The 6,320-nt window shown below is 43.5% G+C and overlaps 1 pseudogene; it reads left to right on the top strand.

The window, feature by feature from the left end:
• The first annotated feature begins 356 nt into the window (after nt 1-356).
• Nucleotides 357-420, top strand: LOC126102804 (U4 spliceosomal RNA; annotated as a pseudogene).
• Nucleotides 421-6,320: the final 5,900 nt, after the last annotated feature.

Genomic DNA, 6,320 nt, shown 5'->3' with positions numbered 1-6,320 from the left:
AAAAAAGTTCGTCTATGAATTTCAGTGTTTCATTTTCCCCTTCTAATTCCCTCAGCTTTAGTTCCACTACATTATCTACCCTTAACTTTAGTTTATTTTATTTCTCGTTCAGTATAGTTTTATAGTGTAGTGCAAGATTTTGGTGGAAAGACGCTACTAGTCCCAGAAGCAAATTCACGATAACGAGCATACGCCGTGGTCTTCGACTCGACAAAAACCATTTCGAATCCTAGGAATGGAAGGAACTCCGTAATTCTTAAGAAGTGGGTGTGCTGTTCGTGATGATCCGCCCGTCAGGGGCGGATATTAAGCGTCGGGGCCCTCAAGGCGTTATTCGAGTGGAGTAGACTAACTGCACCTTTGCGCAGTGGCAATATCGTAACCAATGAGGTTTATCCGAGGTGCGATTATTGCTAGAAACACATATGTCTGCTGCGTCGTTGTCCTACGAGCCTCACGTGTCTGCTTCTGACGGCGCTACGACCTGCTTCACTAAGAGCGCCGGTGCCACTACAGGACATCCCAGCGCCCCTCTTTTATATAGAACGTTTCTATTTAGAACAAAGTTATTGCAGTGTAGCGCTCACGACACCACAAATGGCCACGACTCGACGCCTATATCACGACATGCTGCAACGCCGCCCCCTAAATGTGGTCGAACTAAAATATCCTGACGTACGGTGGCGCGTGGTGTGGAAGACTGTACACGATGCCATGCTTGATTCCGATGTTGTTTCCCAATGGTACGTAGTCGTTAATGGGAAGCTGGTGACGCAAGAACGTCTCTACAATATCCACATGGCAGAATCTCCCAATTGTGTGGGTTGTAATACAGTAGATTCTGACGAGCACCGCCTCAACTGTGGAGAGGCGGAACCGGTTTGGCACCTAGTGCGGAAGATGTTGGCTTTATCTCTTGCGAGTTAGGGCGGAGCATATATCTGCACACACGTTATTGTTTCCGGATGAGACATTTTACCCCAAGACTCGAACCAACTCCGTCACCTGGATACGTGGACATGCGGTCCATTACCTCTGTCGTGACGGATACAAGAATTTCCTTGACTTCTGGCTCTATTTGCAAGAAAGACATCATGCTATTTCTGGGCATACCAGATATCGACAATGCTTCGCAAACTACCTTTGGAGTGCCTTTCACAGCCCGCCGTGCAGCTGGAATGTTCCAGGCAGTGGCAGATGAGGTCCGAACTAACTGCAAACGAGCATATATTGAACAATCTTTATCAGTGGGCGCAGTCGCTGGGAAGCCTAACTACGACGTGGTAGCTTTCTTTACATGTTATTTATGTTTAATATCTTCGGTGGTGTCTTCATTCTGTTTTTGTTTTCCAGGCTTGATTAACTATGACTGTTCGCACATTGATATCTATATAAATAAAAAAAGATAAAAAAAAGTGGGCAGGAGACCTGCGTTCGAATCCAAATAAATACACAAGAACAAACTAAGAACAAAATGCCACAAATAAAATATAATAAAGTATTATACCCTTAAAAAAACTGCTGGGACCGGGTTTCACCCTCTCTTTTCTTTCGCCATCATAAAAGACAAAACGTGACACCACACTACAAACACATTCGTCACAGTGACCTTCATGCAACGGGTACACTTAAGATAAAAATATCACACACGCTGTGGAAAGGGGCGAGTGTGCTCTAAACTTGTCCTCGGGTTCTTCGAATCCAACTACGCCACCCATTCTATCTCCTCCTGAAAGGGAGCTACAGAGACAATGCTAAGCAGGAATGCTCTACCAACTGAGCATACACTCCGCTGTAGGTCCGTCATGCTGGGGACTGCTTCTAGCCTGCTACTAAGTGCTTCTTTAATAAGGTGTGCGGGGAGGCTTCCGTGTTCGGAAACGTTGTCAGATGGATGCTTTGTGTCGTTCCGTAAGGAGAGTAGGGATTGTTTCACACACAGAACAGTGCAGGTGAAAGACATTTACCAGATTTAGACGGCTGGTCGGACATCTACAAGGCTTTAATCTATCAGGAAAGTTCTCATCAGAGTATTCTCCGCTGCAGAATAGATGAGAGCTTAATTTTCTAGTTCAATTTGTTCGACTTCTGTCGCTACTGTAATGCCACAGAAATCTTATAATATAAGACATGACTAAGCAGAAACGTCACTCCGAATCAGTTACACAATGCTTGTTTAGGCGGGCCTGGACAAAGCGCAGTTCAGAGTTAGATATATATACGCTAAAAAAGAAAAAAAGCGATACACCTTGAAAGAATTGTCCAAATGAGACGGAAGTAGGTAAATGTCATGGACATAATAGACAAACGAATGGTAAGTATTTCAGGAAAATTTGATGATATATTCAAAAGATATACCTTCAAAAATGAACAAGTTAATAACACGTTTGTCCTGAGACGTCCCTTTAGAAAAATTTAAAAATGACAGTGCAGGAAAACCTCTAACTACTGGAGGCACTAGCTACTGATAGGCATAGTTAGCAAATTAAAGATTTTGATAGAGAACAAACAATGTATTTACCTTAATAATGTTCAAAAGTCATCATATATATATATATATATATATATATATATATATATATATATATATATATATCAATTCATGACATGCATCTTTACAAATTTCCTTTTTCTGGCGGACACACGTCCAGGTCGTCCGCTTATAGCTACCTCTCAAAACTCTGGCATCTCTGCACATCCACCACTGCAGGCGGCTCAGCTCCAACTCCGGAACGCTACGCGCTGTTCACATCCAACCTGCCCAACACTACACAAGCGAATATTCCAACAATGCCAGCCAGCCACAGGCTGCACACAGCACAAATGGTTCAAAAGGTTTTGCGTGCTATAGGACTTAATTGCTGAGGTCATCAGTCCCCTAGAACTTAGAACTACTTAAACCTAACTAACCTAAGGACATCACACTCATCTATGCCCGAGGCAGGATTCGAACCTGCGACCGTAGTTGTCCTGCGGTGCCGGACTGTAGCGCCTAGAACGGCTTGGCCACTCCGGCCGGCGCACACAGCACAGTCAGTGATTTTCATACAGAGCGCTACGTGGCGTTACCAACATAAAAACCTAAACAGCCCACTTACAGTCCACTCTGGCCCTTACGGAAGCAGTTAATGGGCTTGGCATTGATTGATAGAGTTGTTAGATATCCTTTTGAGAAATATCGTACCAAATTGGGGACATATACGGTGGCCTTGTTGGCGAAGGTAGTATTTGGCAAGCACGAAGACAAGCAGTAAAAACTTTCGCCGTGTGCGGGCTGGCATTATCTTGCTGAAATGTAAGCCCAGGATGGCTTGCCGTGAAGCGCAACACATTGAGGTGTAGAATATCGTCGATGTACTGCTGTGCTGTATGGGTGCCGCAGATGACAACCAAAAAAGTCTTGCTATGAAAAGAAATGGCAGGTCAGACCATCACTTCTGGCCGTCGTATTGCGGGCTACAGTCAAACTGACATCCCACCACTGTCCGAGATGTCTCCAGACACCTCTTCGGCTTGGACTCTCGTTGACTGGAGTAGAAAGTCCCCATTGACCACCGGAGAAGTGTTTAAAAATGCACCGGAGAGCCTGAATGTCGCCTGCCATAAGGTCGACAACCATGAGTGGTAGTCTGGGGTACCACTTCTTATCACAGCAGGACGCCTTTGGTTGCCATCTGCGGCACACTTGTAGCACAGTGGTACGTCGACGACGTGTTGCCATTCAGGGCTTACGTTTCAACAAGATAATGCCAGCCAGCACACTATGGGGAGTTTCTACAGCTTGTCTTGGTGCTTGCCAAGTCTTTATTTGGTCGTCAAGGTCACAGATTCTCTCCCCAAATGAGAACGTTTGGAGCATTACGGGCAGGACTTTGCAACCAGCTCGGGATTTTGGCGAGCCAACACGCCAATTGGACAGAATTTGGCACGATATCTGTCATGTGGACAACCAATACTCTACCAACCACCCAACTACTTCCAAAAGGGCCACAGGTGGACCAACGAGTTACTGACTTGCTTTATTTGTAAAATTCTTTCACTTGAATAAATCATCCAATTTTTCTGAAATTGTAGTCCCTTTTTGTCTGTAGACCCAAATCTCATCTACCGATTTCCGTTCCGTTCTGATTTTGTCTTAGAGTGTATGCAGGTGATATTTTTCCTGTAGTGCAGTCTCTCAGTGTCTGTCTCCGATCATATCTTCTGAAACGATACAACTATAAATCAGCTATCGTTGAAGGAGTAAAGGTTAACATTGCTACAATAGAATAAAGGCTACAGTATTTCAGTTTAGCTCATTTAATAGTCACAAACATATCTGAAAATAAGTACCTAGATTTCTGGAATGGCCGGCCGATGTGGCCGAGCGGTTCTAGCCGCTTCAGTCTGGAACTGCGCGACCGCTACGGTCGCAGATTCGAATCCTGCCTCGGCCGTGGATGTGTGTGATGTCCTTAGGTTAGTTAGGTTTAAGTAGTTCTAAGTTCTAGGGGACTGATGACCTCAGATGTTAAGTCCCATAGTGCTCAGAGCCTTTTGAACCATTTCTGGAATGGAATGATTAAATCATGTTCTCAGGACTGCCTTTACACAGACAGCTGTGGAAATAGGCAGTATAGCAATTCACTGACGGGCTCATATGAGAGGTTTCCCACTTTTGAGGAGCAGGCGAATTGAGTAAAAACTACCAGAAGCCATTCGTCAGCTGAAATGGACGTCCAACGAAATTAGACCCTCCTGTCAGCGACAATTTATCGCACAGAGCTAAAATAGAAAATGGTTACCGCAAATAGGAAAGGGCACAAATCATGTCAGGAAGAATAACAGCAGAGATCCGTAAGTTAAGTCGCGGATTTATTTGCTGCAGGATGGGCCGTGTGTGCACTGCAGCAATAATTTGCAGCGTACACGGCTGGTCACGTACTTTGTAACAACTCTGAAGCACTGAGGAAACAGTGAACACGCGAGATATTCCTCTACGCACGTTAAGTGACTGTTTGATAATTAAAGTAATTTACTGCGTAAGATCGGAAATGTTTTTCAAATGGCTTTAGTATTGATTAGCTCGCTTGACGTATCGCTTTTGGTCGAAGAGAGACAAATGTGACTTGCCGTTGTTTCTTAGCAGCGATATGAAGAAGACATGTAGTCTAGGCGATCTAAAACGAGTGTAATTCTGTTTTTAACCATATTCGTTAGAAAAATTCGACAACTGCGCAGATCGCAACTGAAGTGGATGTAAATATCCGAGCTCAACATCCGCACTGGAATCTATTTATACATGAAATAATAAGTTAAGGCGTGGTAGGTGAACTAGGGAAGATACTGAAGACGAAGTGCTCTCAGACCGAAAAACTGAGTTCGCTAAACAGGGAGGGAGTTCTTGATGTATGTGTCTTTTGATTCATTATCGAAAGAGGACATTAGCTGGTCAAGTAATTTTCAATTAATTCGCGAACAGCCGGGTAGTTGAGGTGTTATTTTGACTAGTAGTTTCGGCATTCCACTATGCCATCTTTAGGCCCCATATGCATCTGTATAAAAAACGATTTTGTCATATAGTCCCAACTATTCCTGGATGTCGTGAACTCACAACGGTATCGCAAGTGCTCCATTCGAAGACTTGATCGCAACTCAAGGAATATACAGCACTATATGACGATATCGTTATTTTTGAGAGATGCGTGTAGGATCTGAAGATGGCTTAGTGGAATGCCGAAACTGGTAGTCAAAATAAAATAAAATAACATCTGAATTACACGGCTGGTGGCGAATTTCATTGATAATTTCTTGATATCTTGCTGAAATGTCGTTGCATGAAAGAGCACGAGTCAGTTAATTTGTTAAACTTTGAAAATGAACGAAAACAATACATCCTGAAAGAGAAACGGAAGAATTTAGATGATACAGTAGCTGACTTTTTAACAAACACCGGACGAGGAAGATGTTTTCGTAAGAGAACCTGGTTACAGTTAGGGATACAGCGTGGGAGTTTCTAAGATTGGAAATGGATGAAACCTGTCCTCTTTATCAAACACCTGAACAGAAAGAACAAACAAAAACAACGAATGATGGCTGGCTAAGAGCGCTCTAAACCAAAAACAGTTTTCACATCTGGGAAGCCTGTTGGTTTACTTGGTCGTACGAAAACTTAAACAGTATTTTATTATTGTTCTTTACTGAGCTGCTGTAAACTGTCTTTGACTGAGGAACGACTAAACTCTAATTCTGTTAAGTATTACTACACTCAGGAGACGGCTCCAGCCCGTACAGTAACAATTAACAATGGTCAAAGAACATCGGCTGAGCTAGTATTCGGA

The sequence above is a fragment of the Schistocerca cancellata genome, chromosome 9 (assembly GCF_023864275.1).
Source record: "Schistocerca cancellata isolate TAMUIC-IGC-003103 chromosome 9, iqSchCanc2.1, whole genome shotgun sequence".
Lineage (NCBI taxonomy): Eukaryota > Metazoa > Arthropoda > Insecta > Orthoptera > Acrididae > Schistocerca > Schistocerca cancellata.
This window is presented reverse-complemented; position numbering and strand designations above follow the sequence as displayed.